The sequence below is a fragment of the Calidris pugnax genome, unplaced genomic scaffold (assembly GCF_001431845.1).
Source record: "Calidris pugnax isolate Ruff unplaced genomic scaffold, ASM143184v1 scaffold147, whole genome shotgun sequence".
Lineage (NCBI taxonomy): Eukaryota > Metazoa > Chordata > Aves > Charadriiformes > Scolopacidae > Calidris > Calidris pugnax.
This window is the reverse complement of record NW_015092359.1, coordinates 1,655,828-1,675,827: the sequence shown is the minus strand read 5'-3', so window position 1 is coordinate 1,675,827 and position 20,000 is coordinate 1,655,828. Positions and strand designations below refer to the sequence as shown.

General features: G+C 35.9%; 1 protein-coding gene across 1 annotated transcript in view; it reads left to right on the top strand.

Annotated features, from left to right (window-relative positions):
- NRXN1 (neurexin 1) overlaps positions 1-20,000 on the top strand; it is a 765,322-nt gene that overhangs the window by 254,906 nt on the left and 490,416 nt on the right. The gene's annotated exons all lie outside the window — the stretch shown is intronic.

Here is a 20,000-nt window from a genome sequence, read left to right as displayed (position 1 = left end):
TTCTCTTTTACCTGAAGTTCTGTTTTGAAGTTCCTTGCTGAATTGTATTGGTTTCTTTTAACAGCAAACAAGATCGATTAGCCTCACAATTGAGAGCTTTCTGTCATTCTTTGCTGTTGGAAAGGAGGGTAATAGTAATTACGGTTTCTCCATTTAGGTTTCCTGAGCAATTGGAATTCTTATCTATAGACACAAAAAATATGTATTGCAGGGTCAGTAGCAGTTTGTGACTTAGCTAAATTGTAAAGAGTAAACTGAGGTAAGAAAGCATAAGTAAAAACGAATTTCAGCAGAAGGGTAGTCTTCCCTGAGCCATGGAAGAGAAATGGGAGCAGAGCAGTGCTGTGTAGCCAAGCTTTGAAGAGAGAGTAAAGATTTCCTCTGCTTTGGACAGCATAGAGCGTCCTTCCATTAGTGACTTCCTCACTTTTAATCCCTGGCTATGTCACGTTGTTTGACAAAACATATGTTTAAGATTTGACAACAATTTGATTGTAAGTATTTTTGTTAAATCAAGTATTAAATAGGCTGGAGCTTCTTTATTCAAGGGTCTGTGTCAGACCTTCCTGTTGTGGTTGCGATCAACTAAAACCCACCTGTAAAGAGGGAGAAGAATTTTGTGGAAGGTTGTTCTGACTTCAGAATGTGCTTTAATTGTGTGGTGCTCAGAACTTTGAGGTTTTTAAGTTTCTGGGCATGCCACGAACCTGCTGTTTATTCATTTTCAGTGAATCTATCCTGTATAGAGGGAGGGAGAACAGAATTTTAGTCTGTAAAGTGATGTTCAAGCATGAGAAAAGCAACCTTGCACTTACTATGTCCTAACTTCTGTGTTCCTCAGGCTTTTCAAGACAATGCAATAGATTTATATAAGCGATTTGGTAAATAGTTTCACTCCTCTTGAGAGGAGGTTTAAGTGTGCTTGCTTTGCTTAGCATTATAATGAAATAGGAGATGAACCAGGTCAAGGTGACCTGTTCTCTGGTCCAGAGCAGCCTTATCATGTTGTCTTGAGCATAGCTAGAAATAATATCATGCAGCTTACTAAGAAAATATGCCACGCAGCATCTTTAGAATAAAAATATAGCCCTCAAACCAGAACAGTACTTGTGGAGCACTCTCTGATCTTGGATGTGTAAAAAAAACTATCCTTAGATTCCTAATTGGGATTTCAACATGGGAGATTTCACCTGAAAATACCTGCCTCTTTAAGCACTTTACTGCTCTTTGTGAAAGAGTGATTTATAACAAAAATAGCTAGGAACTATTCGTGCTTTCTCTTTTTAACTGATCTCATTTGTGTTCATGAAAACCATGCTACACGGTCATTTTGAAGCTGATGACCAAAGCTTTGTGGTTAGGGTAACCTCTCTGGGTGAGGACAGTGTTCTCAATGACTGTATATACAACACATATGTTTTGGTTTTTGTTCCATGTTTATTGAATGGGTAAAATTATAAAATATTACAAAACTTCCAGTAAAGTTGCAGCCTTGTTTCAAATCAACACCCTAAGTGCTCAGTTGGAGGGCTATGGTTATCTTTAGTACACTTGTGATAGTTTAATTTATTTTAGACATACTCATCTAATAATGAAGGTGGAGGTGGTTATCTTTAGTACACTTGTGATAGTTTAATTTATTTTAGACATATTCATCAATAATGAAGGTGAAAGATTTTGATAAAATAAAACACTGGGCTTGACTCAGTGTTCATTCAAGTCTGCTGATATAATTAAAGTTATTACTGTTATTGTCAGTATACAGCATTGCTACTGTAGTTGCTTTTTCTTTAACTGACGGAAATTCTTCTGATATCCATAAACCATGGTCTTTACTTTTCCAGTTCAGCTGAAAAAACCACAATAACGGTGCCTTAAATATTACTTTCATACACTTACTGGTGTAAGTGAATTTAAGTTCATATACACATAGAATTGAAAATGACTTCTGATTTCTTCCACGGTGCCTTAAATATTACTTTCATACACTTATTGGTGTAAATGAATTTAAGTTCATATACATATAGAATTGAAAGACTTCTGATTTCTTCCGAACAAATGGCAAATGCAACACAAATATATTAGTCATTAGTCACCTGAATAGTCACTTTTCATTACATGAAAATAGTGTTTGAAAAAATGTCTTCTATGAATCTAGCAGTGATCCTTCAGTATGCTCATGGACTCTTAACTCCAGCTATAATTTTTCTGATAGTTGTGGTACATTATCATTAATGGTTACTGCCAGAAAAGTCAGTTACTAACACCTTGTCATTACAGGGCTGTAAGGGACACTGTGCTCCTTTCATCTGCTCAGGTTCTGAGCAGCTATCTCACATCAGCTTGAAGGACTCGGACTTTGAAGCGTGTGATACACCCTTAGATTATTCAGAAGTAATAGGGTGTTTATTACAAACAGCTTCAGGGATTCTCAGATTGGTCAGGCAGGTGAATCTTCCATGCGGATAGGAAAAAGGCCCTTTTGCATCCTTGGTTTAGATCACTGTTAAAATTCAAGTTCTTAAAATCATGGAATATCTACAGTTGTTAAACGTTTCCTAATTGCTTTATGTTGAATCTTGCCAAACTATTTTCATTACCCTCCTCATTGCAGGCTTTGTCTTTACTGAGTCAACCTCCAAAATGTGTTCAGCTCCGGTGGCTGATGTTTGTTTTCAAGGTTTATAACGTTGTCAAAGGATTATAATGAAAACCTTCAGAGCCTTAACATTTGTGCCACGTCTACCTAAAATCCACAAATGTCTAAATATAACAGGCTAAGATTTGAACACTGACGCTAAAGTGCTGGCACTACACTTTGTTTTCTGTTTATCCTTTCATCAGGAAAGCAGATGCAGAACATTTTTGATAGCTTGGATAATGTTGAAGCTGGAACTTTGACAACCATCCTTTCTGACAGCAACTTTTGCTATAAAGGTGCTGATTTTGCATTTAGAAAAACGTGTGGATTTGCCTTCCTTGACTTAATCTAATCTTACTTTCTTTGAGTTAAAATTCTTTGTGCTAAATTATACAGTAAATCTAAACAGGTAGGGGGTAAAGGATTACAAAGTACAAATTCAAAGTTTTTAGTAGAGTGTTTTTACATGGTTGCTCAGGAATGCAAGAGAATTGAGTATGCACATTAGAAGAAAAAACTGCAACTTCATAAAGATAATGAATTCTCAGATTTCAAATAACCTGGTTTAGATTTTTTTTTTCAGATTTTTCACAAAACTGCAACTTCATAAAGATAATGAATTCTCAGATTTCAGATAACCTGGTTTAGATTTTTTTTCCAGATTTTTCATTATAGAAATTAAACAAAACCAAAACAATTTCTCCTCCTTCCCCAAACACTCTTCTTGACCTATCCTTAGTTTCTCTTAGCTTTCAAACTTAGTTTACTCATTCTCTGGGCCTGCTTTCAAAAAATGTCCTTTCAATTTCTTCCAATAGGGAATTCTTTCATCCTCTGTGTGTTTTTTACATATCCTGCTTTTTACCTTTCTTTTTTAAACAAATCTTGTTTTTAACTGCTTCCAAGAATCAAGTGTAACTAGCATACAAATCCCAACATGTTGTTCAACTTGTTCATTATACGTGCAAAATTCTGTTTGTTGTTGGAACGACACCACTACTTCTTCAGGTACTTCAAACTGAGAAGTCCTGACCTTTTTCCACACTAAAATAACCCTAAATATTTTTTAATATGTTAATAATCCTAAATGTATTCTATATATTCCAATAGGGAATTCTTTCATCCTCTGTGTGTTTTTTACATATCCTGCTTTTTACCTTTCTTTTTTAAACAAATCTTGTTTTTAACTGCTTCCAAGAATCAAGTGTAACTAGCATACAAATCCCAACATGTTGTTCAACTTGTTCATTATACGTGCAAAATTCTGTTTGTTGTTGGAACGACACCACTACTTCTTCAGGTACTTCAAACTGAGAAGTCCTGACCTTTTTCCACACTAAAATAACCCTAAATATTTTTTAATATGTAAATAATCCTAAATGTATTCTATATATGATTTCATTGCCAATACAGAAGAAAAAAAAAAAAAATCTAAGCAACCATACCTTCCTGAATTGGTGTGATGCTGAAAAGTTTGTCTAAAATGCTTTTCAATATTGTGTGCAAGGTGTCAAATGATTTCAGTAATCATAAATAAACTGAAAGAAAATGGCACCGCAGGAACAAGACTTGTACAAAGAACACTAAGAGAATGTACCCCAAACTGGGTCCCTTTAGTGTTATTTTAGCCTTCTGCTTGCCTACTTGATTCTCACAAAGTGACCCCCAACTAGATTCACTGGAAAAGCTGTTTTCCAGCTCAGTACTAAATAAAACCACAGTCCTACAAACTTGCACATATTTGACATTTCTTCTAGCATAAAATATTTACAGGCTAATATCAAAAAGCCCAAAGTTAAATTTCAGATTGCTGTGTGTTGTTCTAAAAAAGCTAATATTTTAACTAACAATTAAGGTTAAAAAAAACACCAAATAAAAAAATAAAACATGTGAGACCACCCCCACCACCACCACTTCCAACCAATAAAACCAGTAGCAAGTATAGACGTAATTATGTTGGGAATAAAAATGTTTATGATGTACATCATCACATGAATTAATTGTCTAGTACCTTATACTAAGCTACTGACTTTCTGGAGCTGGCCTAAAATATCACTTTAAAATGTGTTCTTAATTGAGATACAAAAAGAAAAGCTTTCTGTTAAGTAGCTCTTACTCTATAGTACTCAAAACTGATAGTCAGGTACAGATTGAGTTAAGCTTTATCTCCCATATGTCCAAATTTGCCTCCAGAATTTTTTTCCATGCAGAAGGTATGTCTGGATAGCACTTGAAGATTTTGTACGCACTTCTGAGAATGCATCATGTATGTTATGTGCAAACTGGTCCTCAAATACATGAGGTGTGACTCTGAGATGGCTTTGTCAGCTGTGTATCTGTGCAGTAAATCAGTGCTCAAGTGCATTGATTTCACGGTGTATTCAGAGATTGTGTCAGTTCAGTGGGCTCAGTGCTTCCGAGTTCAAGGCAAAACCAATCTATGGCTCTACCAAAACTATGCAATATTTTGGTTATAAACCATGAAGATCACAGTCTCTCAAACTGTGCCACCTATAAGAAAGCTGTAGATGTGTCACTGCAAAGGTTATGGTGACAGCAGTAGCGTTGTGTCCATTTTGGGAGCTGCCAAAGGTCATTCTGTTCCTTTCTCTCCTCACCCTGTGGAATATCTGTAACTTCACTGTCCGTTTGGAACACTGGAGTAGGAGTGAATTAGGGAATGTGGGATTAAGCACTAGATGAACATGGAGTATGGAGGAGAGAGATATGGTAAATAGAGAGCAGTCAGCTGATGAGCAAGTTTGGAGCAGGTAGTAGAAAGATGGGAGAATTCAAATTTGGGAGGCTGTAAGAGATGTGTAATTGTAGTTGAGCTTGAAAACCTAAGATTTACCCTAGTGAATGGGAAGAGACAGTGGACGGATTATGGGTTTTTTTGGATGACTTTTGCCTGGAAAACTGAAGGGGAATGGGAAGAGACAGTGGACGGATTATGGGGTTTTTGGATTACTTTTGCCTGGAAAACTGAAGGATGTCCCCAGGAGAATCCTTCTGCCATCATTTCCTCTGGCACTAATGTCACCAGAAAGTGAGGCCTGAGCAAATTAGATTTGAGACTCTGAAATCTGTATTTCAGTAAAGTTCAGTCTTCTTTCTTGTTGTCTCTAACTAGTATGTAAGGCTTTTCTTTATATGTATGTTGCTAGTACATTTTAAAATAAAATCCTGTTCATTTATTTAAACATCTTAAAAATAACAGTAGTTTTCAATCAGTATTGTAAAGAACCTTTAATCCTGTAATGTCTAATATTGTTTTCATTTTCATAGCAAAATATCTGATGTATTTTTCATTCCCCAAACTTTTTTGCCTTAGTTAAATTCAATTTGTCACCACCTAGATAATTTATGACTGATTAGGACCTATCTTGCTCTGGTTTCTTCTACAAATGAAACCACTATGTTGTCTAATAGCATGAGTGTCTGACGGACTCACTTCAGTATATCTCATTTTCAGATGTGGTATGACCAATGAGACGGTTTTGTCATAACATTTTCTCTGGAAAAAGGTCGTCTTGACTGTCCTGGATCTGTTCTGAGGGGGTTGTTGGTTTGTTTAGCTTTATTTGTTTATTTATTTTTAGATCTAGTAATCCATTTAAAAGACCAGACTTGCTGAATAGCAGTATTCCAAAACATTTTAGTACCCAAAGTACGCATTTCCTAGGATGAGAAATGTAGCATTTCTAAATAGTGTTTCTGCTGTTTTTCATTGAGGTTTTCAAAACCATACTTCTTATACTTAACCATGTTGCAAATAATTTTCAAAATTCTGTTTTAAGGAAACCTCAATGTGTGAACGTTATGCATTTATTTCGTCATGCTCTGGGGACAGTTGTACAGAGAGCTATTGCACAATGATATAGGTGTTTCTATGACAAAGTTAGAGTTGGTTTCAGGGAAATTTTCCTGTGATCCATGCTGACAAATATTTGAAAGTGAAGTGAAATGGAAGACTGAAGTGTTTGGCTTTGTTTCTTCAGGAGCATAATGAGACCTTATGGTAAAAAAGCGTTGCCGTGGTGTTGGCAGAATTGCAGAGTCTGCACTAAGTCTTTGTCTGAGATTGGAGATAAGTCTAGAGCGGCACTAATTCTGCCTGTCATAGTTTGTGTGCCATTGCCAGAGTCACTTGACTGGCTCAGTAAAAGCACATGGGACGGATTGTAAACTCCTCAGTGCAGAGATTGTCTTGCTTTTTACAGAACCCCCCTATGACTTTGGCCTTCTGGCATTGCCAGAAGTAACAATGATGACGGCAAAATAAGTGTATTGGAGATCAAGCATTTTATTTCTGGGTACAGAGAATTAGATCTAGTCTAAAAATAACAGTATTCTACTAAAACTCTGTGTATATACTTAATACAGGAATTTATACTTTGAAGATACAAACTCTTTTATGCCTTGGAGACTTATATAATTTTTTTTGTTTTCCACACTGGTAAACAGAGGCACGGGACATCAACACACACATCATTGTGCAAAATGGTGAGAGGATTAAGACAGAGATAAGAAAATGTACACCTTTCAGTTCTATCCCAAGTCCCATAAAACTGCACATGCGTTTTCAAGTACAGAACTTGAATAATCTTTTTCTAAATACTATATTCCCAAAACCTTGAGATGTAACTTTGAGCAAGGAAGAGGAGAGGTCCTTTGTGAAAGGGGAAAATGTTTAGAGAACCCATCCTTTTGTAAGTGGAAGAGTGGTGGATTTTGTAGTGATGGTTTTTAACAAAGTTATCGTTATTTTAATATCTTCATTAAAGTTGAAGAAAATATAGTTTGAATTTGGGGAATGATGAAATGGAGGAAAACAGTCAGGAGAGAATAAAATCCCCACTGAAAAAAAGTCAGCCTAATTTAATTAGATGAGTGTAGCCTTTAATTACATTTCTGTTTCTCACCCTAATACATGTTGTAAATAATCTGTGATGCTCTGAGGGTTTGGGATTTTCTAAAGCTGCCATAAACCAGCTCTCTGGCTGCATCTTAAAGAAATTTTTATCAATGGGTGTCATCATTAACTGAACATTGGAAAACCTATGTCAAAAGTATTGCCATGATTTATTGGAAAGTTAACTAAATAACTAAGTTGCTTAGCTAACTGAAGGTAATGGTTGTGAGTAAAATCTTTGCCAAATTTTAGGTATGTGTAGGTTTAGTGTAGCTATGACATGCATTGTTCCATGACTGCCGGTAGGATTTTAGGTGATCAGCGTCACATGGCATTATTAAAATGAATATTTGCAGGTTCATTAAATAATTTGAATCGGAAGGAAGTCAGAGGTCACAGTTATTTTGTTTATGGAAGGCTAACAGCTAACTGGCTGTTTAAAAAGTTAATTTCTATGTGTATAATTTCTATTAGTTAAAAACCAAAATTTGTTATTACTTATATTTGGTTGTATGGGAAGTTAAGTTCTGACCTAGTGAAGTGCTGAAAGCTAGAATCCTTGTGCAGATGCAAAGCCCAAACTAGGCTTTTTCAAGTTGCTCATCACCACCCAAAATACAAAGATTTTACGTAATTTCTATACTTGACCTTCCCCAGATCTTAAGAGGACAAAGTCTGAGTCTAATGGTAAGATCTACTTAAGCCTCAATAGGCCATTGGTTTTAGTGAAATAAGTGATGTGGGTCTCACCACGTCTTTGACTTCCCAACCAGGTGGTTAAATTGAGGATGGCCTCTGTCATGAGTTCACAAGCTGGGACTAAACTTGTGTATTTGGAACTATGTCAGGACACGGTGACTCTTCTGCCACTGAATGTTCACGTCTCCTCTTTCTTTTTCTTAGCTACTGTAACTTGAATGTCGCTACTGCCTTTAGTTGTATACTATATGTATGTATGGAAACAATCTATTCTGGATCCCTTCAGAGTGGCTCTTGATGTAAATTAGTGGATTTTTGTTAGATGGAGGAAAGGTTTTTTGGAAAGAAGAATAAAACTGCCTAACGCTGAATAGAAATGGAGCTTTTTCAAAAACTGCAGAAAGTTCTGCTTGGAACAGGATGTTTAAAGAAGCTTCGCTTCTGACTGAAAAGGCTAAAATGATGAATTAATTTAAAAATTTTGAGCAGTAGACCTCAAAAAGATTTAGAATTCCCCATTCCTGTTGGCTAAAGCTATTCATTAATACCACAGGTTTGATGCGACTAATTCTCTTGAGGAAATTTTTTTCTTTTATATAACATTTATAATAACATTTAAAGATCAGTGAAGGTGCATGTTTTCAAAGAATATAGGTATTATTTTCTGTAAATTTCTAACTTCCTCTAATTTTTTTCTAATGAACTTTATGGTTTTTTTCAAGTTTGGTGCTTTTTTAGATTTTTATGTTTACTGACTGCCTTCCACTCTGAAAACAGTGTGTACTTAAGAAAACTCATGCTTGAATTCTAATGTAAATTTGGTATCATCAGCTCTCTACAGCTGTTCTAATTCTGACATCCTCCATCTGCCTCTAAAATCACTATTTCTGCATCTGCACTGCCTTGCCTGGTACACTATTTCTTTCTTTTTTTTCCCACTAATTATTAATCTTACTTCTTTTTTTCCATGCAATCTTTAGCTCGCTGATTTTGTTTCTCACTTTTTCTGTTATCTTTTCACTCCAGGGTATTTATTTTGCATATGAAAAATACGTAGTCTCTCGAAAGGGAATACCTAATTCACTGTATTTAGTAAATGTCTGGCTAACTTTTTCCTTGGACGTCTGTGGGTTCAGGGTCCTATCCTGAGTGACTCGGGAGAGCAGAATTGCAGGATAGTGAATTCATAAATCTTGTGTTGCTCAGACAAGCAGAGAAGCTGATGTGTTAATGTGTAAGGAACCGTTTCAATGTTCAAGGAAGCAAAAAAAAAAAAGCAAACCAAAGATAAAATGCGCAGTTTTGCCAACACTGTGATGGTGATGTCTCTGTAAAGATACTTGTTCAACTGGGGACTTCATTACTGAAGGTCAAGGGCATTTTGTTCATGTAATATCAACATAATTTTGAGAAAGTACTTGCTGGTACAGAATTTAAAGAAAAAAAGATACAATTTGTAGTGAGAAGACAAGCACTAAATTGTGTGTGTTTTGGAGCTGGCAAATGTGTACTTCATTTGAAGAAGCTATATGAAGTAAATGTAGAAGCAGGGAGAGGATATTTCTCAATTCATCCATCTCTCCTTTTTGAAAAGGTCAAGTTTCGGCGTTACACCTCTTCTGCATTTGTATGCATAGAATGATAACATGCTGTGAAATACTGTTTTGCTAAAAAACAGTCTGGTTTTTATGAGTTATTACATGGTAATTTATAACATCTTTTTATTCATAATCATGTTTCAGGTGACAACTGTGGGGGGATGCTTTTAAAATAAGTTTTCTCAATTGTACGAGCATTATCTGGAAAAAGGACAACCCCCAGGAAAGTGTAGGAAAAATTAAAGAATACTAGTGGGGAAAAGGTGTCCTTTTACAATCATAATGACTAGTTCTGTGAGCTGTTAAAGGCCTGTCTCAGTCCTTCATTTATCAAAGTAGCAATGTGTCTTTGATCTCTGCTTTCTGATAGTCTTTTAGGTACAGATGAGTGTACGTCATCCCTGCGCACAACAGGGCACCTATTGGACATTCTGTGGAGGCTCAGAATGATCAGAAACTGTGACTCCAGATTTTTATGCTCTTGTGCAATATTACACTGTAATTACAAGAATCACTCCAATTTAAAATCTCTGCATTCATATGAAACAATATATAGGACATGGATCCACTTGGGCTTATAATAAGAATAGGTTAAAAAAAGCTACCTACAAAAGGTTTGATGTAATTAAATTAACTTAAGTTTAGTATTTAAAGCATCTATTTAAAATAAAAGCATCTATTTAAAATACAACACAGAAAGGAGCAATCTATACCAATGAGAAAAAGAAATAGCTGTTGTAAGCAAAGTCAAAATATTATGCTTTGACAAGTTATTAAGTTTAGTAACCACAAGCTTGTAAGGGCTCGCTAAGTTGTGGGATTTAACACTTAGCTCGAAAGCCATGTGGTATTTCAAATTTATATTAACCTCAGTGACCTATCCAGCCAGATTGTCTTTAATCCTTCTCCAGTCCCAGCACTGTGAAAATGCCCGCTGCCTCTCGGATTCATTGATGGTATTTACAGCCATGGCCTTAAACACTAACGTGTTCTGTAAATTCTGTGCTTGTGGACAGAGCTGTGTGCAAAGATCTTTATTTGTGCCATTATTTTTATAGGGTTTTTTATAAATTTAAGTTTTATACCTTGACCTCCAAATCTTTTTTTTTATGATTACAGTTAATTTTACTTGCTTTCCCCTGAAAAGCTTCATAACTTTAGCTTTTCATACAAGGCTATTCCTGTTTACCAATGATTTCCATTTATTTATTGTCCTCTGCTAGCATCGTCCAAACCTGGAATAGTACTTTTTCCCTTTATCAGACTGTTGCAATTATCATAACATTGAGTGCATCAAAAGTGAAAGGGAATCACAGGATTCATGTTCTAGTGAACTTAGGAATGACAAATGCCAGGTCCTTCCACTTGTCCAGGGTAACTTGGGGCATGACCAAATGAATAAATAAATAGCAGATTTCTGTGTATAATACAGTGGATGCTTATGAAAATCTACTTATTTATAAACAATATGTATTTCAAACAGAGAGGAAGTGAGAGAGAGCCTGAATCAAAAATTCGAGTCCTAACCACAAACTATTTTGTTGGTAGTGGAGCATGGATTTTTGTACATTAAATGTCTATTGTAATTGCTGTTTATCATGTTTTAATTTTCTTGATTTCTGTTTCATTTCAGTGAAATACAGAGATAATTTAGAAGAACCATTGGGCTTCTGTTAAAACACTGGAGTTCTACTGTTGTAGACTTCCTCTAGGCTTTGCTAACTTGTAGTCAAAACCAATCAAGGAGTTCAAGTATCTAAACAAAACTATGCAAGAATTTGAGAGGGGGGAAGTGATTTTTTTTTAAATTTTTTTTTTAAGCAAAATCAGGTCACACTTGTGCTGTTGTAGATTTCATTCATTCATTTGCTGTTATCAGCTTATTCATAGAATCATAGAATGGTTAGAGTTGGAAGGGATCTTAAAGATCATGGAGTTCCAACCCCCCTGCCAAGGGCAGGGACACCTCCCACCAGACCAGGTTGCTCCAAGCCCCATCCAGCCTGGCCTTGAAAAACCTCTCAGTGTCTGACCTGGATTTCCAGTGCTCAGCACAAAGACCAGGGAGTGCTGGATTTGAAGAGCTCACTGCAGCTCTTGGGCTCCCTTTGCCGGCCACAACAAACTAGTCTTTGGACTCATTCTTTGTACTCATATTTGTAGGTCAGCAGTTGTTATGGGGGTATGGTACTTCATTTTAGGTTTTTTGGCTTATTTCAGTCTCTGTAGCTCTTAAAAAAGGAGTGGCAGCCCCTGCCTGTATTTTGTGTGGAAGGTGGGTGTGCAATGTGTCCCTCCTTGGCACGTGTGACACACTGCATGGTGTTGCCATCCTCCTGTTGTCGGACTGCGGTCTGTGCCATGTTCCTGTCAGAGCGCAGCCATCCTCGTCTTGACACAAATGGCTTTTTCTCAATTTTGCAGCTGGTAATGGTGTTCTTTGCACTGCATGGTGTTGCCATCCTCCTGTTGTCAGACTGAAGTCTTCTGCTGAAGGGTTGTCTGTGCCATGTTCCTGTCAGAGTGCAGCCATTCTCGTCTTGACACAAATGGCTTTTTCTCAGTTTTGCAGCTGGTAATGGTGTTCTGCGAGTGTTTTCCCAGAAATGGTGTTCTTCATTAACCAGGCACTCTGTTCTTTTAACACTCGTTCTGGTAGTTCTGCTGCTGCTTTCTCGCATGCACGTTTTCATTTGTATTTCATTCATAAAAGTCTTAGTCCTCTTACAAATCTATTAAAAATGTGATAGTTACCTAAATCCCACTGAAGTCCCAACTTGCAATCATGAAATCTGCAAGTCAGCTTGCTTCCATCCATGGAGGTGCCTAGAGATGTTGGAAGTTGACTTCAAGTTCTTTGTAAAGTTGTTTTTTCCTGAGTGCTTACACAAGTTTTGATGCTTAGATCTTAATTCTGACATGTTTGAAGAGCCTGTGAACTACTTAATGCGTATGTATGACTGAAATTAAGAAACTCTGCCTGCCTTCACCCTCCTGCTCTGAAAGGTGTGATTCAATAGGCTTTGCAGTAGAAGTGCCTTCTCACAGCTTAGTGACAGGCACTTCCTATAAAGCAGGGGCAGAACCAGTGATGCTGTGTTCACAATGTGGGAAACAAGGTTTGGTTCTTCAGGAGAAAAAAAATTTCTCTTCTACCTTCTTGGGTGAGTATAGTCAGCACTAGTGTTATTTTGTGTCTGTCTGTCCTGCTGAAGCCATGGTGCTGTGTGGAATTCAGATTTGTTAGGCTAATACAGTACTAGAAAAAGTATGACTAATGGCCAAGACCACGAGGACAGAGAAACTTGTTTTCAGGGCTGGTTCAGTCTTTTGCCTGGTGACTTTCATGTAAGTATTAAGCTTTAATGCTCACCAATCTGTATTATTTCTCTTCTGGCTGGCTGTATGTAGTTGCATACAAAATGTTCTGACTTGAGGTAACTGCCTTGTTAACATCCTGGGAGACTTTTCCTTTTAAGATGTCTGCTATAGCACACGCTTTTTTTTTTGGATGGCACATTTTCTCCATCTATGAAATAAAAAAGAAATAATACAGTGTATGTGAAATGCTTCTTGATAGCTAAAATTATTCATGGTCGTGTGATTTTTCTGCCTTAACCATCAGGAATAAATGTTGGACGGCAAAAGAATAGCTGTTTTCACAAGCAGGCCCCATTTACCAAAATAATTCCACGTGCTGCAATGCAATAATAATATTCAAAACAAAGAATAACCTGAATGGAAATAAAATTATCTCCACATTTAGTTGACATAAATATATAACTCTACTTTGCTCCTGCCCACAATATCTAGCTGTGATTGGAAATCCTTGAAATTGCTTAGTATTAGTGAAAGAAAAGTACTAGCTGTCATTCAGCTGGTTTACATGTTTTTGTTAGACATAATATGAAGATGCCAGATATTTATTTCTGTGCAATATCAATTTAATTTGTGTCAACACTACGTGGTGGTTCTGCTGTGCATGCCTCTTTTTGCGAGAGTTTTGGGCCCCATTTGAACAGCTGATATAGTCTCTGATATAGTCAGAATATGTCAAGTTCTATCTCAGTCTTGGATGAAGAAACAGGGAAGGATCTTTGAGATTCGTGTACAGCCTCCCGATTCACTCAATTAGAAATCAGCTGCGTAAAATGGTGAGCACCTCCCATCTGTCTGATTTTAAGTGGGCATGCAAGTGGAGTTTGTAAATCTTCTACCACCAAGCAGGCTGAATACTCAAAGTACAAACCTTACAAACCCTTTTTTTCCTTGGGGTTTTATTTGTACAGTCACTAAGTAGCTAAATTTTAAACTCATTTTTGAAACAAAGTCATAACTTACTTTATTCCAAGTAAAGACCTTTGCTTGTATTGCTTCTTTTAATGCTAATTTATTATTCCCAGACAATGCTATGCTAAAATTGCAAATAGTTTCAGCTGGTCCAAGATCACTTTGGATGAATGCATCAACACCTTCAGTCATCTTAAATGAGTGCCTTAGCTTCTTTTATTCTTGTATTATTTTTGTTTGTGTTGCTGTGAACTAGAACAATAATATTAACATTGCATGCCCACATTTGCCTCTGGTTATTTATGCTTTTTTTACTGTTGAAGAGTAAGTGTGCCAAGCAAAGCCACTGAATTTCTGCCAAATAAATGGCCCGACAAAGAGTTACAAAGCCAATAATAAACGGAGCCTCAAATTAAATTCAAGGAAAGTGACTTGGGCTGAGTAATCCAAATAGTGGGACAGTGTAAGAAATGTCCATCATCTCAGAATTATACAGACAGTGCTACGGGGTGTGACGGCAACAGACAGGAGCACTCACAGGCCCACTGCACATTTCAGTGGGAAGATTGCCAAATAAGAGGTGAATATAAAAGGTATTATCTTAAAATTTCATCTAATTTTATGTATTGAAACCATATGGTTTATATTTGCTTCAAGTTCCAGTTTTGTAATGGTCCCTGCTAATATGTTTTTTCAGTCCTCCTTTGCTCACTGTAGGTAATGTAGGTTCATTTAAAGTTTGAAGCAGTTGCAGTTTGTGTGTAGTCCTGTTAAGAAAAATAATTTCAGAGTCTGTAATTTGTGACTCTCCAAAAAATCCCCAAAGGGAAAATAAACTTCTGCAGCCTGCTTGATCAGCTCCATTTTGCCCACTAATTCTGGAATCAAGGAGGGAAGATCAGCTATGATATTCATAAATGATTTCTATTTCAACATTTTAATTCTTGTAGTCTGAGATTGCACCCATTGAAATGGATGGATTTATTTTTTTTATGAAGTGGTGTTTTATTTAATGTGAGCAAGAGCGTCAGCTGTCTGAACCGATATTGATAGAGAACAGGGTCATTTTTCTTCAATGACCAATGTGTTTCTAGCATCTTAACACTTGTCTGTTGAAAGGTGTTGAAGGGTGAAAGACTGCTATAGAAGAATAAAATGCATTTGTAGATGATGGGTTCAATATATTGAAGTAATGACTCTTTGAATCTTGACCTGAAGAGGTTTTCAGCTGATTATTTTTTCCCCACTATACTGATTTTTTCTTTCTGACTCTGTTGAATAAATATTGCAGGAAGTTTTCAGGCTGTGAAGAAGGATTTTGTTTCTCTTAGTGTGTTTTTGCTTGGGTTTTGTGGATTTTTTTTATTATTTTTTTTAAGCTGTGAAAGGTTTCTTTCATGCTTCTACTGTTAAATGTTGAATACTCAAATGCATACAAAGCAAATCTGAGGTTTCGTCTGGCTTCCCGGGATCAAAGCAACCTTTTTTCAAATATGAGATTATACTACATTTCTGTGGATGTCATAGAAACTACTGACTGTTAGAAGGATAGCAGGTTCCAGTGGAGTTCTTGTCAAAATCTTAGCGGGAGTGTTTAAAAAATTGCCTATTTATTTTTTTGAATGGACAAAACAGCACAGGTATGTATTCCTCAAAACATATCATACTGTTTCTTATATATACTTCTACTATTTACACGGAAAAAATTTAAGTCTTTCCTGATAATTTACATTCTGTGATTCCTGTACTGTAATTATGTTCTTTTTATTTTTAACTTAGTGTCTTAGGAAGGCTAGCTATGTTATATTCTTTCCTTCAAAACCAGACAAAATCTATCAGTACTTTCCCCATTAATATTTTATAATAGTTCCTTGCTTCCTGGGTTACATTTGCATGGTACAGCTCTTCTTTACCTACATCATCTGTGGATTATGAGGTTATAGGTGGAAGTGGTAGTAAGGTACCTAACTACAGCTGGTTTTCTGTGAGGTAATTTGCCGTTATTGTGATGGGATCACGTGAACCAAAAGACTTAAGAATTCAAAAGCTGACATCCAGAAAAGCTGGTGGTTTTACTGTCTGTGCCTCTGTCCACCTGTGGAAGGGACTCCTGGGTGAGTTGTTGGGACATCCGCTGGAAATGCAGCTGGAACCAGAATCACATTCTGTTGCCTCTACTGATTTTTGAGCTATATCTATCTCTTCTCCCTTCCCTATTTTCTGACACTTGGCTATAGCTGTGGTAGTCTAAAGACTCGGCAAGAAGACTGTCCTCCCTGCAAATCTATGCTGTCTTGGATTTCTCTATCGGTTTCTTACTGCTTTGTGTGGTATTGGATTTATCTCATAACTGTTTCTATTTACCTGTTCATTTTCTTTTGCTGTTGAAACATTTTTCTATTGAAATATTTTGATTTGAAATATTTTAAAGCTAGAGTGGCATTGAGATATCACTGGAATTATGCAGTAGTTCTTACGCTCACTTCTTGGCTGAGGGACTGCACCTGTAATTCATATCAGATGCCTCTAATGTCATGGAGCTTACTCAGGATTGAGGAATGAGGTAACTCATGGGTAATATGTCTGAAAATGGTATTTCTTAAGAAAAAACTTGGACTAGAACTAGCTGAAATACAGTTTCCTTGAGGTATTTCATGAAGATGCCAGTTAAAATATCACCTAACTTGAAATATGGTAATTTTGTTTTGCATAGCAAATAAAAGCAATTTTTTGTTTGCATAAGACCAACTTGCAGGACACATTGTGGGATTTTAAACACATTTTTTAATTTTAAAACCTAGCAAAACTATGAATTGTCATTCTACAAGGAAACATTGTTATTTAGGAAAGACAAGGTTGGTGTAGAGATGGCATACAAATTAACTGATATAATTTTTTTTAATAGTTATCTGTATGGAACCAAAAATTAATCTTTTGTAGGGAGGCCCTTTTACAAAGAAAAGTGTTTGAGAGAAAGTAGTGATTTTTAATTGTGTATGGCAAGTGTGGAGCCTTCAGACCACAGCGTGAATATGGCTTGTGTCTTCTGTCTTTTCCCTTTTTGTTATCATTATGCTGGATATCACACTGAAAATTAAAGATAAGGAAAAAAAGTTTGAAATTTTAATTTCAAGTGAAATTATGAGACCTATCAAAAAACACATGATAATTGTAGCGCGCGCGCGCTCATTGGTGGCTGCTCTTTTTCACTGAAGTTAAGCTTGTGGCTTATTCTGTCCTTCAGTAACAGCAGAATTCCCTAACTAAGTAATTTCAGTAATCTATTTTTTCAGGTGAGAAATACTCTTTCTGTGAGCTTCCTGCCTTCCTGAATCTGAGGAACATGAGCACTGTTAATAAAGTAGCTTTTATTTATTTTATTTCTCTACGCATTTAACATCTGATGTTTAATTCACAAAGCCTTTAAGTCCCTGTGAAAAAAAACCCAAACAAATAATTTGTTTAAAAAAGTAAAAAAGGGAATGAAGATCTATTTGAACTGTCCCTCCTTCCCCAGTTATGCAAATTCATATCGTAAAATCATGATCTTTTCAAATATTCTTTGCAATCTGTGCAAAGAATATATCACCTCTAAGGTTATCTCTAACGATAACCTTAGACGTGACAGTAAAATCTACTCATTGAATGTTTGGTTACTCATTGTAAAACACCAGAAAATATGGAAGTGTTTTAGTTTGTACTCTAGGGATGTTACATATCCTTTAAAAAGCCTTCCAAGCATAATATTTTATTGCTTTATACAGGATTTCATAACCCTAACATGCAGATTCTAGGTTGATGGTTGGACTAGATGTTCTGAAAGGTCCCTTTCAACCTAGACGATTCTATGATTCTTTTTTGTTTTCATTCAACATAGTGGACAGAGCAGATTGATGAGAAAGGTGGTGCAGGATTGACCTGTAAAAAAGAATGCACAGAGCTACCTGGGACTTGTACACTCTAACAGATGGATACATTAATTATGAATTTGCTGATTAAGTTGTTTGGCATATAGATCAGATATCACTCCAGGGTAGTTTTATTTAAAATGTTCAAGGATGGTGATATTTGTGCATTTTACATCGTTCCGTAGTTAATAGAGTGAAATCTCAGGCTGTTTTAGGCAACTTTTAAGAAGGAGTTGTACTATGGAGAGTATCTAGCTTTTTCAGCAATATTTACTTGGCAGGTATAACTAGCATTACTATACTTCAGTATTTCCAAGGGAAGCATTTTAACCATACCATAGTGAAAAGTGAAGGGGAAAAAATCATGTTAATTGGAAGGGAATTAATGTATATTCTGCTTCATTGGATTTGGTGTATCTAATGACAAGAAGCTCAGTGGCATTAAATATATAGTGGAATAGAAATGAAAATCTAGACTGAGGTTTTTTAATAACATGTGTATCTGTTCCTAATGAAGAATAAATGTAATACTAAAATGCAAATAGTAATTCTAATTAGAATTAGATTTGTGTCAGTGAAACTCTACTGTCTCTCACAAGGTAGCTCACGATTTAAGTTAACGTAAGAAGAGAGAGCCCTCTGTCATCTTATTCTGCTTTTTAACATTCTTGGAGTGAAAGTTGTGTAGCATAAAGAGTTCTCTCAGTTGGAGGGGAGACTTCATCAACAGACAGTGAAATAATAAATTATATCCAAATTCTTTCCTGTTCAAACTTCTAGGTTTTGACAGTAATTTGTTCTAAAGGTGGCCTAGTTAAAATTTCACTGTGTGTCTATTTAGAAGAGAGGGAAAGATGTTGCTTTATTTAATCAATGAGAGGTTTTTTCTTTCAGTGAAAGCAGGTAGAGTCTCATAATATGTTTTAAAGATGTTGCTCTTCATTAATCCTGAGTTTATGTGAAGAGTACATCTGCAAGTGTATGCTGAAAGAATGAAGGATCTTAAAAAATTCAGGTTCTTAAAGGTAGAAGAGAAAGCATGGCAGTTCTTGTTTATTACAGACATTTTTGTCAATAACACCTTCAACTGATGACCATGTAGTGCTGCTTAAATATGTATGCAAAGCATACTGATAGCTAATTATGTAAGATTGCTATTATATTCACCTAGGCAAGGATAGCTAATTATGTAAGATTGCTATTATATTCACCTAGGCAAGGACATTCATATTTCCTAGAATACATTACAGTTGCCTTACATATAGGAGTATCTGTGCTTTTATATATCCATCTAATGCTGCCAAGTTGATACACAAATGAGTAGTAGGGATTCTGCCTTTAAATATTTTGTAGGTTGAACGTACCATCTAAAATTTGGCCCATAAACCTTTCCTACATCACTAATAACTTTTTGATTAAAAGAAAGTTTATTCAAGATGGAAAAGTAGACCTTTGAGGGTAAAGAACTGCCAAATTTAGCGTTTTTTCTCTGCAATCTGTGTGGTGGAGGTCTTCAAATGTGGAATTTCCCAACTCTGAGGTATTTATTTGGGAAACTAAACAATTTTTTGATGTAACATTTTTGTTTGTTGTCATAGATGTAATATTCTTAATGCCTTTTTCTTTTTTCTTGGAAAAAAAGTGAGGAAAAGTGCATTTGATTCAAGTATAACAACTTAATTCCACTCCACAACCTACTTTAATTACGCATCATTAATCAGTGGCTCAAAGACCTATAGCTGACAGCAGTAGAGGGCTGTTATCTTGTTATACAGGAGATGTTGCTGCTGTAGAGTGCCAAAAGGATATGTTAACTATATTTGACCTGCACATACTATTCCTTTTCCTTCCTTTTTTTTTTTTTTTTTTTTTTTTTTTAAAAAAAAAAAAAAAAAAAAAAAAAAAAAAAAAAAAAAAAAAAAAAAAGTTCTAGGAAAAATATTAAACCC